Source organism: Schistocerca piceifrons, chromosome 8 (genome assembly GCF_021461385.2).
Source record: "Schistocerca piceifrons isolate TAMUIC-IGC-003096 chromosome 8, iqSchPice1.1, whole genome shotgun sequence".
Taxonomy (NCBI): Eukaryota; Metazoa; Arthropoda; class Insecta; order Orthoptera; family Acrididae; genus Schistocerca; species Schistocerca piceifrons.
Window position 1 is genome coordinate 218,539,064 of NC_060145.1, and position 20,881 is coordinate 218,559,944.

General features: G+C 42.8%; 1 protein-coding gene across 2 annotated transcripts in view; it reads right to left on the reverse strand.

Moving 5' to 3' along the window:
• LOC124711267 overlaps positions 1–19,193 on the reverse strand; it is a 54,279-nt gene extending 35,086 nt beyond the window's left edge. The window contains exons 1-2 of one of the 2 annotated variants that reach the window (XM_047241246.1): positions 19,041–19,193; positions 18,814–18,945 (exon numbers count right to left, since the gene is read on the reverse strand). The gene's annotated coding sequence lies outside the window, so the exon portion shown is untranslated. Of the gene's footprint in view, positions 1–18,813 lie in introns of both variants that reach the window. The other variant, XM_047241247.1, reaches the window with a different exon arrangement.
• Between the last annotated feature and the right edge of the window lie 1,688 nt (positions 19,194–20,881).

Sequence of the window (20,881 nt, forward strand, 5' to 3'; positions counted from 1 at the left end):
ACCACAGCTAAAAGGGGGCAGGTCATCAAAATGTGGGCCACTGTCAAAGCCGCCCCACAGCGACATAGAGGAGGGTCCTGCCGGCGCAGTAAATAACTGTGTGTCAGCCGGGAGTGGCCAATGCGGAGCCGGCAAAGAACTACTGAGTCCCTGCGAGTGGCTCGCAGGGATGACTGCCACACAGCCGTCGTCTCCTTGACAGCACGGAGTTTATTGCGCATTGTCAGTTCGCGTCATTCATCGTCCCATAGCGCCAAGATTTTGCGGCGGAAGACTGCCCGCAAATCAGTCTCTGGGAGGCCAACGTCCAGAGATGGCTTACTGGTGGCCTCTTTCGCCAGGCGGTCAACATGTTCGTTACCCGGGATACCGACATGACCGGGGGTCCACACAAAGACCACAGAGCGGCCGCAACGGGCAAGAGTATGTAGAGACTCTTGGAGAGCCATCACCAGACGAGAACGAGGGAAACACTGGTCGAGAGCTCGTAAACCGCTCAGGGAATCGCTACAGATAACGAAGGACTCACCTGAGCAGGAACGGATATACTCTAGGGCACGAAAGATGGCGACCAGTTCAGCAGTGTAAACGCTGCAGCCATCCGGCAAGGAACGTTGTTCGGAATGGTCCCCTAGAGCGAGCACATATCCGACACGACCAGCAACCATCGAACCGTCAGTGTAAACAACACCAGAGCCCTGATACGTGACCAGGATGGAATAAAAGCGGCGGCGGAAGGCCTCTGGAGGGACTGAGTCCTTAGGGCCCTGTGCCAAGTCGAGCCGAAGGCAAGGGCGACGAACACACCATGGGGGTGTATGCAAAGTAGCCCGGAAAGGAGGGGGAACAGTGAAACCCTGAAGCCCAGAGAGAAGCTCTTTGACGCGGACCGCTATTGTACAACCAGACCGGGGCCGACGTTCTGGCATACGGACGACCGACCGTGGGAACAGGAGACGATAGTTTGGATGCCCGGGCGAGCTTAGAACATGGGCAGCATAAGCGGCCAGCAAACGTTGGCGTCGGAACGGCAGTGGAGGTACACCTGCCTCCACTAGTACGCTGTCCACAGGGCTGGTGCGGAAAGCACCAGTGGCAAGGCGTATCCCACCGTGGAGAATTGGGTCCAGCACCCGTAACGCAGATGGGGATGCTGAGCCATAAGCCAGGCTGCCATAATCCAGACGGGACTGGATTAACGCCTGGTAGAGCCGCAACAGGGTAGAGCGGTCGGCGCCCCAGCGGGTGTGGCTCAAGCATCTCAGAGCGTTTAGATGCCGCCAACACGTCTGTTTAAGCTGCCGGATATGAGGCAGCCTAGTCAACCGGGCATCGAAAACCACCCCCAAAAACCTGTGGGTCTCCACCACAGCAAGGAGTTCGTCGGCAAGATAAAGCCACGGCTCAAGTTGGACTGTTCGGCGCCGGCAGAAATGCATAACGCGGGTCTTGGCTGCCGAAAACTGAAACCCATGCGCTACAGCCCAAGACTGCGCCTTACAGATAGCGCCCTGTAGCTGACGTTCAACAGCTGCAATGCCAGTAGAGCTGTAATAAAGGCAGAAGTCGTCAGCATACAGGGAAGCGGAGACAGAATTTCCCACAGCTGCAGCAAGCCCGTTAATGGCTATTAAAAACAGACAGACACTTAAAACAGAGCCCTGTGGCACACCGTTCTCCTGGACGTGGGAGGAACTATACGAGGCCGCGACTTGCACGCGGAAGATACGACACGACAGAAAACTGCGGATAAAAATCGGCAGAGGACCCCGAAGGCCCCATCCATGAAGCGTAGAAAGGATGTGATGACGCCATGTCGTATCGTACGCCTTCCGCATGTCGAAAAAGACAGCGACCAGGTGCTGACGGCGGGCAAAAGCAGTACGGATGGCCGACTCCAGGCTCACCAGATTGTCGGTGGCGGAGCGGCCTCTACGGAACCCACCCTGAGACGGAGCCAGAAGGCCCCGAGACTCCAGTACCCAATGCAAGCGCCGGCTCACCATCCGTTCAAGCAACTTGCAAAGAACGTTGGTGAGGCTAATGGGACGGTAGCTGTCCACCTCCAGAGGGGTCTTTCCAGGTTTCAAAACGGGGATGACAATGCCTTCCCGCCATTGCGACGGAAACTCCCCCTCGACCCAAAGACGGTTGTAAAGATCGAGAAGGCGCCGCTGGCAGTCCACTGAAAGGTGTTTCAGCATCTGACAGTGGATGCCATCTGGCCCAGGAGCGGTATCAGGGCAAGCAGCTAGGGCACTGCGAAATTCCCACTCACTGAATGGAGCATTGTAAGATTCCGAGTGGTTGGTGCGAAACGAAAGGCTCCGACGTTCCATCCGCTCTTTAATGGAGCGGAAGGCCTGGGGGTAATTCGCAGAAGCGGAACTCATAGCAAAATGCTCTGCTAAGCGATTTGCAATGACGTCGGAGTCAGTACAAACGGCTCCATTCAGTGAGAGCGCAGGGACGCTGGCAGGGGTCCGATAGCCGTAGACGCGTCGAATCTTGGCCCAGACCTGCGAGGGAGTGACATGGAGGCCAATGGTGGACACATACCGCTCCCAGCACTCCTTCTTGCCTTGGCGGATGAGGCGGCGGGCCCGCGCACGCAGCCGTTTGAAGGCGATAAGGTGGGCTAAGGAGGGATGTCGCTTGTGACGCTGGAGCGCCCGCCGGCGATCTTTAATCGCTTCAGCGATCTCAGGGGACCACCAAGGCACAGCCTTCCGCCGAGGGGACCCAGAAGAACGGGGAATGGCAGACGCGGCGGCAGTAACGATGCCGGTGGTGACCGATTGAACCACCACATCAATGTCATCAGTAGAGAGAGGCTCAAAAGCGGCAGTGGAGGAGAACAAATCCCAGTCAGCCTTATTCATAGCCCATCTGCTAGGGCGCCCAGAAGAGTGACGCTGTGGTAGTGACAAAAAGAGCGGAAAGTGGTCATTACCACACAGGTCGTCATGCACACTCCATTGGACAGATGGTAAGAGGCTATGGCTACAGATGGAAAGGTCAATGGCGGAGTAGGTGCCATGCGCCACACTGAAGTGTGTGAAGGCACCATCATTTAACAGCGAGAGATCGAGCTGCGACAATAAATGCTCAACGATGGCGCCCCGACCTGTGGCCACTGACCCACCCTACAGAGGGTTATGGGCGTTGAAGCCGCCCAATAGCAAGAAAGGTGGCGGCAATTGGGCGACCAGTGCAGCCAGGACAGGCTGCGAGACATCACCATCCGGTGGAATGTAAAGACTGCAGACGGTAACAGCCTGTGGCGTCCACACGCGTACAGCGACAGCCTCTAAAGGCGTCTGGAAAGGGACAGACTCGCTGTGCAGAATGTGAAGGACATATATGCAGACGCCACCAGACACCCTTTCATAAGCTGCTCGGTTCTTATAATAACCCCGATAGCCACGGAGGGCGGGGGTTCGCATCGCTGGAAACCAAGTTTCCTGGAGAGCAATGCAGAAGAAAGGGCGAAGGCTGAGAAGTTGGCGGAGCTCAGCTAAATGGTGGAAGAAACCGCTGCAGTTCCACTGGAGGATGGTAGTGTCCATGGCGGACAAAGGCGTGACGGGACTGGGAAGGCAGATTACGCCGCTGGGTCACCTGCTGCCTCCGACTGAGCACCCGTGCTAGTGCTATCCATGGCGTCTGAGGGACCGGCGAGATCGAGGTCCTCAGCGGACGCCAGGATCTCCACCTCGTCCTCAGACGCAGATCTGGAAGGTGGCGGTGGGGTGGCTGCCACCGCGAGTTCCTTGGGCTTAGAGCTCTTCTTCTTTGATTTCTCACGCTGCTCCTTGGGTTTAACTGGCTGGGAGGGCTTCACCGATTCAGTCTCCGGGACTGAGGAGGATCGTGAAGCCCGTCGACCAGCTGATTGCGGGCACTTACGCCACTGTCGGTCGTCAGCCTTCCCACTGGTGGAAACCTGGGAAGGGAGGGACCCGAGGGACCCCTTGCGAGCGTGAGAAGCCGAAGAAGTTGGACACTTCTCCGGCTTAGAAGCAGGGACGGACGTCCCTGATGGGGGGGATGGTGTTGCCCCTGAGGTAGGTGGCGCAGGAGCAACCCGGTGGGTAGAGCCCCCCACTGGCAAGGGGGCAGGAGGAGTCTTACTGCTTATCGAGCTGGCTGGAAGTCTCGAAACTGATGGGGCTAGCACAGGTGTTGTAGCAGCTGCATAAGAAGATGTCATTCTCACAGGATGGAGTCTGTCATATTTCCTCTTGGCCTCAGTATAGGTCAGCCGGTCCAGGGTCTTATATTCCATGATTTTGCGCTCTTTCTGAAAGACTTTGCAGTCTGGCGAGCAAGGTGAATGGTGCTCCCCGCAGTTGACGCAGATGGGAGGTGGGGCACATGGAGTATCGGGATGAGATGGGCGTCCGCAATCTCGACATGTGAGGCTGGAAGTGCAGCGGGAAGACATATGGCCGAACTTCCAGCACTTGAAGCACCGCATCGGGGGAGGGATATAGGGTTTGACGTCACATCGGTAGACCATCACCTTGACCTTTTCCGGTAACGTATCACCCTCGAAGGCCAAGATGAAGGCACCGGTAGCAACCTGATTGTCCCTCGGACCTCGATGAACGCGCCGGACGAAATGAACACCTCTACGTTCTAAGTTGGCGCGCAGCTCGTCATCAGACTGCAAAAGGAGGTCCCTATGGAAAATAACACCCTGGACCATATTTAAACTCTTATGTGGTGTAATAGTAACGTTAACATCCCCCAACTTGTCACAAGCAAGCAACCTGCGTGACTGGGCGGAGGATGCCGTTTGTATCAGTACTGACCCAGAGCGCATTTTAGACAAGCCCTCCACCTCCCCAAACTTGTCCTCTAAATGCTCGACGAAGAACTGAGGCTTTGTGGAGAGAAAAGACTCCCCATCAGCTCTCGTACAAACTAAGAATCGGGGCGAATAACTGTTACCTCCATCCTGAGACTTACGCTCTTCCCACGGCGTGGCCAGGGAGGGGAACGTTTTCGGATCGTACTTCTGAGCATTAAATTGAGCCCGAGAACGCTTAGAGACTGCTGGCGGCTGGCCGCCAGCGAGAGATGATGTACCACGCTTCATTGCGGGTCATCCGCCCTGATGCCACCTACTCCGACCAAGGGCCCTCCCCACGGGCGCCACCCAGCCACAGCAAAGGCCACCTGGCAGGATGGCCGTTGCCGGGAGTCCCGATACCCCAGGAGGATAGGCATCTACTCCTTGGCATACGTGGGGAGTTAACGGCGCAGGCATCAGTAGAGCGATCCCTGTGTTGTCAGGGGGCTACAATCAAGAGGGTACATGGCGGCCCCACCACAACGGGCTGGCTACCGTGCTGGATCTTAGGTGCAAAAATGTCCAAGGTGGTCGTCGCAGTGAAAAGAAACACTGCAGAGGGCAGCGTGGTAATCGCACCCAGGGACGTATCCTCGCCCAAGAGATCGAAAACGAGCGGAACACCATTGCAACGACGAGAAATCCGGCTAAAGGTCTAATTGCACGACGGATACAGTGCACCATGTAAGGCGCCCTTCCCCAATTGGCTCGCTCTTCGGATAAATTTAGAAAGATGGAGGTCAAACCCGAGAAGGGACTATCACATAAGGCCGAAACATGTGAGACTCCTTTTAGTCGCCTCTTACGACAGGCAGGAATACCGCGGGCCTATTCTAACCCCCGAACCCGCAGGGGGGAGACTCATGTTGTGGCTGCATGAGATAGTCATCTTTTAGCTTGCCTCTTTTCGGAGCATCCCAACACAAAGACCAACAGTAGTCCACAAGCACTGCTTCATTCCAATGTGCCTCATACCTTTGATCCATAACAGAAATGCCCTGATGGAATCTCTCTCATTGTTCATCACTGGGAGCTCCACAACTTGGAGGGAAAAAGTCTATGTGTGAGTGGAGAAAATGGATTTTAACAGACATGTTGCATCGAAGGTTATGGCATTTTTGCTGGAGCACTGTCACCAACTGGGTGTAGTTATCATCTCTTTTGTTGCCTAAAAATCCGCTAACAACTCCCTTGAAGGCACCCCAAGCTTCCTTTTCTTTCACCTCCAAAACTTGGTCAAACACAGGATCCTTTACAATTTCTCAAATTTGTGGCTCAATAAAAATATCTTCATCTTTTGCATCACTTAATTTCGGAAATTTCTCTCTTATGTACTTAAAGACCTGTCCTTATTGGTTCATACCTTTGACAAAATTTTTCATCAAACCCAGCTTGATATGCAGGGGTGGAAGAAGAACATCTTTAATGACATTTTTCACACTAGGATTAAAATTTTTTGCAGGCCACTCTGCTTCAACAAAATGCAATTTCCAATCCCTACTGTCCCACATACATAAGAAACAGCAATTTTTGTGTAGAAGGAAAATGGTTGGCACTGTGAAGTAACACAGCTTTGTAACTAAGCTTGGAGGGGCCTATGAATAGCCTCCATTCAGTTGGATCATGGCTCAAACTCAAAGATTTCAATCATGCCATTAATGTTGAAGCAAACAAAAAGATTGTTTTTCTACTCCAAAAAGGGAAGCAGTTACATGTGAGGTTTTCTGTACTGTGAGACTGACATAACTTTTGAGGAGATTCATTGCTTTAGTCGAGACCCAAGAATTTCTGCCTTCTTCTTTGACAGGTCTCTAATGAGATCACTCAATTCCGCTTGACTCAGTATGTGGTTCATCATCTTTTCCCACAAAATCGTTATCACTGGATATGGAAGGCTTGTTTGGTTCTTCTTCTGCTTCTTATTCCACACTGTCTTCATTTTCTACTTCAAACACACTATTTTCAGGTGAAGTAGGAACTGGTAAATTATCTGAATGCAGAATGAGTCAATTAGCAGATCAAAGATTCGGGAACTGAACTTTTCTTCAGAGACAATCCTGCCTTTATAGGTAGAGTCACGCAGAAATAGCAGTCATCTGCATGGCTTGTACACTTCCGCCAAACCATAGGCGCAGCAGAAGTCCTAAAACATCTCTTATTTTTCAGCCATTCTCACAGTGTAACAGAACATGCATTTCGACATATATGTGGAGCCCAAGTCTTATACTGCTCCCGTACTTTCATAATGAAATAACGACGAAAGGCAGACTTCACGATGCGTCAGATTGTGTTTCTGTGAGGAAAATGTTGTTTCAAAACAAATGTAACAAAATTGTTCCCCTTGTTTACACATTTTTGTGCATTCTTATGAATTTTACACTGCAAAAGCACTCTCCAACCAGAAATTCTGCTTTAATTATGGCAGAAACTATATGAAACTCACTGTCACAGCAATAGTATCCATGCTTACAACTTACAAACAGCTTAAGAGCATTTGTGTTTTGTTACTGGAGAGGTGTGCCAACTCTGGAAACAAAATTTCACACAAACGGACAAAGTTGACTACAGAAATGAAATGTCACTTTATCTCCAAAGCAAGAGCTAAACTGTCATTTTTATGGTGACTTTTTAATTCAGCAGATGGAAATATATCAAAATTAACTATTTTTGAGCCTGAAACATTTTCTTTGTTGGCCAGTGTAATGAGCTCTCCTCAGTCTTTCAGGATATTCACACCGAACTCTGTCCTAGATGACAATGACTTGGAAATATTCCACATTGTTTCAGATATAGAGACCAACAATATAAGGCATTAAACTTAACCTACTCATACAATTGCTGTGTGTCCTGAATTTGATTAGTGACTGGATCATCATCCAATAACACTCATTTACTCATAACATGACCTTCATACTAAGCAGTCTCCGGTATAAAATCATGATCATTACCGTGGTAACTAGTTTTGAATTCAACAACTGAATTATCTACAAGACATATGACTTTTCATTAGCAAGTTTATGCTGGCAGTATACAATGAACCCTTCTCAAATGAAACAAAAATTAAATCTGCACCTCCGGCTAGCAACCATGAATGTTGTTATTAATAGTTGCTAACTCATTGCTGGGTTTCTCACTGCAGCAACCAAGACACTGTTGGTAAATATGCCACAAAACAACATTCCATAGTGTGTGGAAACTATAATGGCACCGTCAATCACAAGGGCCATTCCGTGCCAAGTGGTCTAATATCGAGAAATGTTCCCACATGACCATCATGGATTTTGATGAAATTTTGTATGAACATTCACACATGTTCTCAATGAACACTGGTAAAGTTTCAGTTTCAGAAAGTCAATACTTGCAGATATACAGTCACTTGTTTGAAATCATAGCACAGCTTCCAATAGTGCATTCTTGAATTTTCAGCAACTTTGAGATGAGATATCTCTAAGTATTTGCATGAGAGAAACAAAACTTGGCCATCTTATACAACTTTTAGAGCTCTTTAAAGTAAAATATTAAGAAAAGGATTTCTGAGCAATTTTCATATAGATAATTTTAAGCAAAGTTGGGCGAAAAAAATAGCTCTATAAAAAAAATGCGAACTTTAGTTTTTTATATCTCCAAAAGTAATTGTGGGATGTACATGAAACTTTGCACACCATAACTCACCAACACAAGGTCTTAGAATATAAAATTTCATTCTCATATTGCTTTCCATTATTTCACAAATCTAGGGTGAAGTTGACAATTTTTCAAGAAGTGCTAAAATGGGTATTTTTAGTCAAATTTTTCAAAAAAGTGTTTTCTGCAAACTCTTCTAAACTATGGTCATTAGAAAAAGCATATTCTAAACTATCCAGAAAAGTGGATTTGGTTTTGCAATGCAAGCATACAAGGCCCTATAAAGTAGCATCATCAAAGAGGCGCACTGGAAGTTTGAACACCTTTTTCTGGCACTCAAATTATACCTGAAACCTTTTATTATGCCTAATAAATGTTTATTAGTGTCTTGAATAATTGAAATAAAAAGATCTGGTAAATAGGCAATGAGACTGTCAGAAAAACTTGAAAACTATGAGAAGTAGCCCTTCTGCTTTTATCCTAAGTTTTCATCTGCATAAAACTCTTCTCATATGTAAATAAATAAAAAACAATTGTAAGTATGTACAAGTGGAAAATAAGACCTAATTTTTGGATTTAATTGTATAAAAGATTTTTCCAAAAAAGAATTGGTTTGCATGAATCATGCATCAAGTGATGTAAATTTTCCAATCAATATTGCAGAGATTTTAATACATAGGTGTTGTATCCTGTGAATTTTTGTCTTACAGTTATTAGGGAAACATGTGAAATTGGTTGGTTAAACATCTAAGAGTTTTAATTTTGTATTTAATCACACTTAAATGTAGCCTACTACCTTGGTAAATACGTAACCACTAGTTTCACAGGGAAAATTCACAAGATTCACTGTTTATAGAAAATATAATGGCAACAATTACTTTAACAATCAGATTGTTTCATTATTGTGAGCCTTGTTTGAACAATCAGTATTTCAGTGGTGTGTTTGCAGCATTGTGAGTGGGTTCTCTTGACTGAGTATGGCTTGTTAAGTGATTCGTAAGACCATCAAAGTTTGTGATCTAATTTACAAAAAATTGTTTTGATTCAGTCTTTAATAGCATATATCTCTTATTAGAATTTTTCATTGGTATTATACATTGTGTATAATTTCATTCAGTAGCAATTTGTCTGAAATTTAAGCAGACTATAATTTGCACTTGGAGGCCAAATACATTATTTATGCACTTAGAGGTCAAATACATTATTTAGTTACTCATTAGAGATGGATGCAGATGGGCACAGCATACCTTCCTGCTCAATTGGGCAAGGAGATAGTGGAACAAAGTGTAATGTCACTTTCTTCGCCAAAAAAGCTGCTTTAAAATGGTTTGCGGATTTTAGTGATGAGGAAAAAGAGTTGTTGGTCCGACGTTCTGAAGCAAAGCTGGACAATACCTCTCAAGTTAGCCTACATCATGACGCCCTGTTATTGACACAATACGAGAGGTTACAAAAAAAAAGCTTCAATCCCTTTGGGAAGGTGAATCATAATGTTAAGGCAGGAATTCGCACTCCTGATACTGAAACAGCTAATAAGGCTTCTGATATGTCGAAGAAGCAGCTTCTTAATAACATAAAGCCAGGTCAGAAAATTTGTCCGGCTTGCAGGACTACCTTAAATAAACACTTGGATCAGCCTATCATCACATTTTGATGAGGACTTTACACCAAAAGAAGAATTAAATAGTAGCTTACTGTCTATCGGTATTTCACCCCTGAAGAGAACAGTAAGCTACAGAGATAAGCCCCAATATGTGAAGAAGAAAACTCAAAAGGCTCAAAATGTGATTAAAAACAGAATTGTAAATGCAATGGGAGTAAACCGACAAATTGAAGATGCTAGTGAAATTAAGGAATGAGGAAACTGTGCCGACTATGCACATTTGCTGACTGAACTGAAAGCCAAGATGCAGAATGCAGTTCATAAAGAACAGATGCAAATTTTAACCTTGGCACCTGTAAGTTAGACAGTCAGACAAACAGCAGCTCAGTTCGGCGGGTCCGAAAGAATGGTGAAGAATGCTCGGATGCTTAAGGCAGAGAAGGGCATTCTGGCACGTCCCAAAAATAGGCAAAGCAGGAAATTACTAGCAGAAGTTTCTAGTAGAGTGTGAATTTTTTTTGAAGATGATGAGTATAGTAGGGTGTGCCCTGGAAAAAAAGATAGTATTTCAGGTAGACTTTTAGATAGAAAGACATACATGCAGAAAAGAGTGTTACTTTGCAATTTACGGGAAATGTATGTTATCTATAAGAATATAAATGGTCCAGAAATAGGGTTCTCAAAGTTTTGTGAACTTAGACCCAAATGGTGTGTAACAGTAGGATCAGCTGGATTGCATGCAGTTTTCCGTCTGTGCAATTCACCAAAATGTTAAGCTTATGCTTAGCGGAGCTGGTATACGTGAAAATTATAAGATTCTCACCAAGGTAGTTTGAACTCTAAACAGTGCATGCTACATCGCTGTGAAAGGTGTCCTGGGTCCGAAGCTATAGCATCTGAAATTGCCAGCTATTTCCTAGATCATGAGCCACAGGAAGTTACTGTGTTTAAGCAATGGATACATACTGATCGGGCCACACTGGACACGAAGCAAGAAATTGCCAGCTATTTCCTAGATCATGAGCCACAGGAAGTTACTGTGTTTAAGCAATGGATACATACTGATCGGGCCACACTGGACACGAAGCAAATGGTAGTGGATGAATTTAGTGAAGATGTAAAAAATAAAATATGGAGTTTGTCATGCCATCATTACATTGCCAAGCATCAAAGCTTGCATCTTAAAGGCCTTAAATGTCATCTGAAAGACGAAGAGCTTGTTGTCCTACTGGATTTTGCAGAAAATTATTCTTTTATCATTCAGGATGCTGTTCAAGGCTTCCACTAGGACAATAGTCAGGCAACAATTCATCCATTTGTTATCTAGTTTCGTCAAAATGAGGAAGTAGAATCTTAAAGTTTTTGCATTATCAGTGATTGTTTGCGGTATGACACTATTACAGTTCACGTTTTTATCAAGGAGCTCATAAAATATATAAAAGCACAGTTTGCACAGATATCCCACACTCATTATTTCAGTGATGGCTCCAGCTCCAGCTCCAGTGCTCAATACAAAAATTTCAAGAATTTCCTAAATTTGTGCTATCATAAGAGTGATTTTGGAATGACAGCAGAATGGAATTTTTTTGCTACTAGTCACGGGAAATCACCTTGTGATGGGATTGGAGGTACAACAAAACAGTTAGCACCAAGAGCAAGCTTGCAATGGCCACTTAACGGACAATATCTTACTCCCCTAGATCTGTTTAACTTCTGCTCTGAAAACATTAATGGAATTAAATTTGCTTTCGTCAGTAAAGATGAAATTGAAAAAAAATATTGTGTCACAAGAAGAGAGGTTTAAACTTGGACAAACTGTAGTAGGCACTAGAGAAAATCATCACTTTTTACCTACTGATGAAACAACAATTCAGGTCAGCCGAGTTTCAAACGACTGTTCATGTTTTATACCTAAAATGGGTCACAGTAATGAAGGAGGCATATTAATGTCTGCTCTCCAACCAGGACAATATGTTGCATGCATCTATGAAAATGTGTGGTGGATTGGGAATATCTGTGAGACCTCCACAGAGCAAAGGAATGCATTAATAAACTTTATGCACCCACATGGTCCATCAAATTCATTTTATTGGCCACCAAGAATTGACAAGTGCTGGGTTCCGGAACACCACATTATTGCAGTTATTCCAGCTCCATCAGTAAATTCGTCTGGCCGGCAATACACCATTCCTCTTGATATTCATCAGAAAATTAATGTAGCATATCAAAAATTGAAATAGGTTAGAGGAAACAATCTAAGGAACCCAAGAGTGCCTTCTAATTTTACTATCAGGCTTCGAAACCTGTGTAAAGAAATCCTTAACCGGCTTGGGATCCTGTGGTAAAGAAACCCACCCGTGGCTGTTGTTGCTAAGCTATCGGGCGTGGCCCCTATGGCAATCGGAATGCTGATCATTGTTTCTGTTTTTATTCTTTTGCTATTCAGACTTAAGCTAGGTCCTATTCATCAGGACTTCTTATTTCACTTATCCCAGACATTAATAAATAGGTATAAGGCAAAATAAAAGATTTGAGTGCCAGAAAAAGTGTTCAAACTTCCAGTGCACCTCTTTGATGATGCTACTTTTTAGGGCCTTGTATGCTTGCATTGCAAAACCAAATCCACTTTTATAGATTGAAAAATTTGACTAAAAATACCCATTTTAGCACTTCTTGAAAAATTGTCAACTTCACCCTAGATTTGTGAAAAATGGAAAGCAATAGGAGAATGAAATCTTATATTCTAAGACCTTGTGTTGGTGAGTTATGGTGTGCAAAGTTTCATGTACATCCCACAATTACTTTTGGAGATATAAAAAACTAAAGTTCGCATTTTTTTTAAACAGCTATTTTTTTTCGCCCAACTTTGCTTCAAATTATCTATATGAAAATTGCTCAGAAATCCTTTTCTTAATATTTTACTTTAAAGAGCTCTAAAAGTTGTATAAGATGGCCAAGTTTTGTTTCTCTCATGCAAATACTTAGAGATATCTCATCTCAAAGTTGCTGAAAATTCAAGGATGCACTATTGGAAGCTGTGCTATGGTTTCAAACAAGTGACTGTATATCTGCAAGTATTGAATTTCTGAAACTGAAACTTTACCAGTGTTCATCGAGAACATGTGTGAATGTTCATACAAAATATCATCAAAATCCATGAGGGTCATGTGGGAGCCTCTAGACCACTTGGCATGGAATGACCCACAAGCATACACACACAAAAATTTTGACTGCCTTAGGGGAGATGAATGGAGGGAATGAACGAACTCCACTTTCCTCTCTCAGGGCTGGCAGCATATATCTGGCTCCAGTGCTCCCGAGAAAGTAGAACTGACGTAATGGTCGTTAAGAATCACTAATCCCTTCTGGTGTTGTGAAGGCCGTACTCAAACCCCCATCATCATGGACTAGTATTAGTCTCTTCTCTTTTTTTTAAGAAAAAGAGAATTTAAAAAACATAAAAAAGGGCCATGCACAACACAAAGCAAAACAAAGCAAGAGTACCAAGCATTTGTTAACGGTTGCAGCGCAATTGTTTTATGGGGTTGGCAGTGTCTTAAATGTGGTTGCTCGGGACCAACCTCCAGGGTATCCCAAACAACCACAGATCAAGCAGCCACGATAAACTGCCCATATTATACTGTAAAACTGAGAGTAGAAATGAAAATGGGTTCTAATTGACTATTCCGCTGTTCTTATGAAATTTCTATGAAAGTACAGTGTGGTTCTGCATTAACATCGTATTTTTAATACATTATGTGTCAGAATGTTATATCTTGTAGAATGTTGACCACTCTGCTTTCGATGCAACGTCATCTTACCCTTGATATTGAGTGATGATATGATGCATTCCCTGTTTAAGTTGCATCAGACAGCTTTCTAGCAGAAAACTTGTGCTCTAAACAACAAATGTTTATTATATATTTATTTAAACTGTGTGGTTTGTAATAATTATTCCTTATTGGCAACTGAATTGCCTTAAGCTACATCACAAACTCCATTCTTATGATGCAGTCAAGCTACTTACTCTCTGATTATGTACTGTAGCCATTTGTCACCTAAATTCGATTGTGTACTTGTGTATTGCCTGAATTAATGGTAGTATAAGGTTGTTATACTATACTTATGTGATGTGACTTACTAATACCCTGTAAGTTACAGAAGCACCAATAAAACTCCCCATCACAAATAATAAAACTAATAAAACTTTTCACAACTTTAAACAGCATGCACCATTTAATTTAAAAAAACATAATTGCTATGCCACAGAAGGCCCATCATCCTAGTAATGCATACACAAGAATGTATTAAATGTAATGTACTATTACACAGTTCCCATACGAAAACAATGTCACTCATAGTATTACTCTTCCATAATATATACAAACCGACAGTTTGGCTGTGCATGGGCAAAAGTCATTTATTTCCCCAATGAATCCCCATAATTTTCCATAATGGCCTGATGGTTTAAAGTTTTTAATATGCTTGAAGACATTAATAATTGCATCCTGAACCATACAGTCACCCATTACCATGGGACTCAATACATTAACAGATAAAATACACAATGACTGAATGATGTCACACTAACTATACCGGTTGCTAGCACCACTGTTCAAAGATGACAAATTGTATCAAATGCATCACAAAAAATGGTATGCGTCAAATCAAACAAACATAGGCAGCGATGAAGATCAAAACTATGTTTTAAGTTATCTGGAGTAAATTGTGCGCATATTAAAGAACACTGTTCTGAATGAGGCAGTGCAGTTAAGACAAAGTCCTCATATTCGAGAGGATGGAATCTAGCACTGTCTGCCCAATATGATTTACATTTTCCTAAATCATTGCAGGTAACTGCCATGATGCTTTCTTCATGAAGGACATAGTCCACCCAGTGCACTATCCTCAATAACAGTTATCTTATTTGTTCTGTGTGTACATCTATTTTTGAGCTGATTATTCCTGTGGCATTATGATGACAAATCCGAAGTTGATCCCTGGATGAATAAATAAACAATCATTGGAAGATTATGAGAAAATAGCATGTAAGGTACTTCACAAACTACACCTTCCACGTACATTTTCTGTCTATCTTGATCCTAGTGTATATAGTTCCCTGTTCTATACTGCAAGTACTTCATTTTCTTCCCAATTTGTATGCAAAGAATCAAACTCCACAAACAAAGCCAGAAATTGCTACAAATAAATGTAGCTGTTTGCTTCAGATTAATTGCAATAGTAATACGAATACATCCAGTATGAACAACAATTTAAGCATATTGGTGTATTTTAGATACAATGGAAAATTGACATCCAAATAAACTGAAAGCTATAACCAGAAAATCCATCTTCGAACAGGGGTGTTAGCAACCTACTATAGTTAGCGTGTAATAAAAAACTGGCAGCCAGACAATCTTTCTAGATCTCCTGGCTATTAGAGAAGTACATAACCAAGAGGAAATGACTCATCATCACATCAAAAGCACTTCTCAGGGCCAAACATCTAGGCAACTTGGAACAATTATTAAAATATGCCAACAGAATATTGAGAACATTAGTAAAACCAAATGCCAAATTCTTCAAAGTTACTGACTAAGCATAACATTGACATGGTTGCCCTACAGGAAACCCACACAGATTACGAAGATCAATTACGCTCCAGAGGAAAAATAACTGGATATGATATTGGCGCAACATACCACCGTGCCTATGGAGTAGCCACATACGTCAAAAATAAATTTGAGAATGCTCAGCTTATATCCCCTTCCACAAATGACAATATCCACTCGTGATAATTAAGTGAACTGGTCACAAGTAACATTTACAAACACCAGGATCCGCATGGCCAGTGGATGTGCTTCAATCATACCACCATCCTGGTGTCTTCTTAGGAGACTTTTAAACAGCTACCACACGCAATGGCGATACAGAACAACTGATACAAATGGTGAAGCCTAAGCAAATGGGGCAGAGGAAAACAACACCCACTTCATTTTTGATGCTAAAGATCGCGGTTCCTTCAGATCCGCAGCTCGGAAACGAGAGTATGACCCAGACCTATGCTTTGTCACAGCTGATGAAAATCACCAGCTAGTCAACACAAGCTGAAATGTTTTGCCAGATTTCCCTCAAAGTCAACACCGTCTAGTCCTAGTAGAAATTGTCGCAAGTATTCCACTGATAACCTCAACTCCTTGATCCAGATGGAACCTACAAAAAGCGAACTGGAAAGCTTACCCAGAAGCCCTCGATAAATGCCTAGGATGGATCCTTCCATCTGCGATAGTTACAAAAGATTTGTGGGAGCAGTCATCAGTACAGCAAAAAAACACATACCTAGAGACACCACAAAGAATATATTCCAGGCTGGGAGGAGAAATGTGAGGAGCTGTATAATGACTACCAAAGCAGCGGTAACAGAGAAATAGCAAATGAACTCATACAAAGCCTTGATACCGCACGACAACAGATGTGGATGGAAACTACTCAGGCTATGGACTTTAAAGTATCCTCAGAAAAGCAGGGTCCCTGCTTTGCAAACCACGAGCTGCCATCTGTATCGCTCGAGAAGAAAACACCACAACACCTAACAAAATTGCTTTGCACATTGTTAAAACATTTAAAAGGGTAAATCACCAAGAGACAACAATATGCATTAAATGTGAACTTATAAAGCTAAAAGCAACAGCCAGTGTTGACATTAAAAATTCACGCGACATCACCCCCGAAGAGATCTTGGCAGCAATAAAGGACACAAAACCAGGTAAAGGCTCTGGCTCAGATGACATCTCCCAGAGTTTCTTATAACGCCTGGCAAACATACGAAAATATTGTTAGCGAAGTTCTTCACATTACTACTGCAGACAGGAAACATACTTAAACGTGCCAAGATAATTGCCCTCCTAAAGCCAGGTAAACCGGGAAATCTGCAAAACTACCAGCCACAGCACTGCTTAGCATGGTTTACAAACTTCTGGAACGAGTACTACTTAACAGGATTGGTCAGACAATACTCATGGCCATCCCAGTAGAATAAGTTGGATTTCGTTCCAACTGAAGCTGGGCAGACCAAGTCCTGGTCCTTACAACACATACTGAAGTGGGATTCCAAAAGAAACTAAAAACATCTGTGGCCTTCATTGATTTGATAGGAGCCTATGATACTGTCTGGAGACAAGGCCTACTCTATAAACTGATGAAAATAATTCCCTGTCAAAAAGTGGCAGAGCTTATTGGTAACAGAGGATTCCAGGTCACTGTGGGAAAAAGTCAGCAGCCAGAAATTCCTTCAAAATGGCTTACCTCAAGGCTCAGTATTAGCACCACTGCGTTTCATCCTCTACATTGCTGACATGCCAGAAAGAGCTATGTGCTATGCTGATGACTCAGCCATTGCAACAATGCGTACCGATTTTGATACAATGGAAGAAACCCTGACATCTGATCTGTCTGCCCTGGCAGCATACTTCTGTAAATGGAGGCTTAGCCCTAATGCCACAAAGAATAGAAGTAACTTGCTTCCATCTCAATAACAAGCCAACAGAGTTCTAGAAGATACTTTGACGACTCACGCCTCATCCGCAACAAGGAGCAAAGGTACCTCTAGAGGTCACGTCAAACAGAACCTTGTCATTTAAATCTCACCGTACAAAAACAGCTTCCAACATGAGAACAAGAAACAACCTCATCCATAAACTCTGCCAACACATCAGAGAAGAATGCAGTGGGAGGACTGGATGTTTGTCTGTGAATATCTGTGACGTAACGTAATTTAGAATAATGTGATCCAATAATGCAATGTACTTAAATGCCGTACAATAAATAAAATCCAGTAATTTGCCACACCAATCCAATCTATTCATATATTACTTTACAATGATGCATGCATTTCTATTATACAAGAGTTCTGTTAACCATGATCGCCACAACTTTCCAGATTATTTATACGATTCTTAGACCAGAATTTGCATCTCAGGATCACTAATCAACAAAACGGTTCTGGACAACTTGAACTGACATGTCAACCATCTGAATGGCACACGAACAACACTATAAGCTATCATTTTGTTTTTGCGTTTATCAAACGCACAATTACTGTACTGGAGTGCAAAAATGACACTGCAACTGATGATTATTTGATACATTAGTTATTAATCTACGAAATGAAAGTTTTAATGCTAACAGCATTTTCAGCAAAATATTAATTTAATTGACTACATATAATCACAGTGTGCAATCTATCCACAAGGGACATTTACAAGTCTTACAACGCTCACTCGGTAATCACACATCTGTTAATTCCAAAATAACAGAGGTATTGTGTAATGCGGGCCATTAAGTGTATTCCATATTAGGAAAATAAAATCAAAACAAAAGGTATTTCCTCGAAAATATCCTGAATAGAGTACGACGTTACCGAGAAACTATAGCAAGAACGTAAACTACTGTATCATGCGTGATAGGCATATTTGTCACGTTACACCCACAGTTACGGCACCAAAATACTACGACACCACTCCTGCAAGTCACTTCCGAAAATATGAGATGACCATCTTGTTTAAATTTTCGGTGCGAAAGAAAGTAACAATAGCATTTACATCCAAGAAAGGAAACAACTCCTTATGTCGTTTTCAAGTTTCATATAGTTAATCCCACTACACAACGCAAGCTGATTATTAATAAAATTTCATCATATACAACAAAAACACATAACATAAACACATACTTGTCGATCATTGTGATATCTTCACTTCCTTCACACTCGGTCTTCGTTACTCATGATCAGCAACCATTTGGGTGTCATGTCAAAACAATGCTGCGCATCACAGTAGCAATGCTGATGTGATGACGCCTTTGTCTGCAAGTTCATAATAATGAGGAAATCTGTGTTGCACTCATACAATTGCCACGTTCATTATACAATGAGGTTATGTACATAATTTTTATACACACATTAATCAGCTCATAATTTCTGTAAACCTCCTCCCGCACAATACGTATTACACGTTACCTAAAGACCCACCCACGAAAAAACTTTTATCCACCCTATGCAGAGACATCTCACACAGAGATGGCCGTCACGTGCACAAACATGTTTCTCAGAAGGAAGCGAGACGCACGTCAATATATCGCAGACGTGTCATGGACTACATATATAAATTAATAGACTTAATGGAGTCAATGATTGCAATAAACCATAAACCCAACTGTGAATCATAACTATGATAATATTAGAATGAGTAAAGGTGAGTGAGATAACTGCCACAATACTCGAATAACAAATCTCACACAGTATTCGAAATCAACTGTAATTAACAGAAGTCTCAAAAATCACAAAAAATGGGCCCACAAACATTTTACAAAAGCTTCTTTTAATTAGCACGCTGTCACTAGCCCTACGAGGGTAAAGCGGTACGAGGGTGAAGAGAGCTGTAGAAATCCAACATTACAAAGTAGCACAGAAACATACCTACATGAAATTTGTAGACTAGGAAACTTAAAACAGTAACCAGTATTTCTTACCCTATGAACACGGATTTCTTTGGAGGTCACTACGCGTTTTTTATTCAACCTTTTCTTCTTCAGAAATTTGTAGTTTATTCGGAAGTACATCTTCGTAGTGCAGGCGTATTAGATCACTGAGGGCTTGCGAGGTACAGTACTCTGAAGTCGGAACGATATGTGCGCGACGACATACATAAAACAATTATTGTCACTCAGGTGTTAGCGACAACAATGGCCAAGTACGCAGTGCAACTGTGATCTCTGTACCAATGTGTCCTTTTGTTTCACCTATACCACCATTTTCCCCTCAAATTAAATTAAATTTGCCAATGAAATAGTGGTTAGCACTTCTGTCCACAGGATATACCTGGATTCATAACATAATGCTGCCTACGTAGCCTTATCTAGCCCTAACATTACATAATGGAATTTTTGTAGTGTTAAAAACAATCTGGTAGCGTGATACCTCCAAACAATTCTCAGCACTCCAAACGTACATTCCGGTTAATTAAACAAAACTTTCAAAGTCTTAGCAATAAGCACAATGAGTTGAATATCACTGCAACAATTGATAACCCTGGGTACACGGATGTGTTTACGTTGGCTATTCTCCATGATCGTTTGCTCTGCCTTCAGCAGGAAAGGGAAACGTTGTTGTAGGGTAGCAATCTCTGCAGCGAGAGTCAGTAACTATAACGTAATGGATGCAAGTAGTTTCAGCATTGACGATGTAGTAGAATTAGCGCCAATTACTTAGAAGTGAGGGAAAGAAAACTTTAAATATTATAGGCCTATCACACCTCCATCACGTACTTAACGACCTGCTTGTTGACATAGACAGTAAACACTGCAATAAAAATGGCTGAATTTAATATCATACTAACTGAAGAAATAAACACTGGCTTGCTGTCTACTGACGAAATTGGAAAAGCTGCATCCATATATGTCTGCAAACCCTTGTTATGTACGTAGATTGTACCAGTTATTAGGGTTTATTCCTGTTCTTCACATATGGAGCACGGGAAGAATGACTGTTTGAATGCCTCTATGTGTGCAGTACTTATTTCATCTACTCCCCATCCCTATGTGAGCGATATGGAGAGGGTTGTAGTATATGCCTAGAGTAATTATTTAAAGGAGATTTTTGCAATTTTGTTTATAGACTTTCGTGGAATGTTTTGTCTATCTTCAAGAGTCTGGCAGTTCAGTTCCTTCGTTATCTCTGTGACACTCTCCCACAGATTATACAAACCTGTGACAATTCATGCTGCCCTCCCATGTAAACGTTC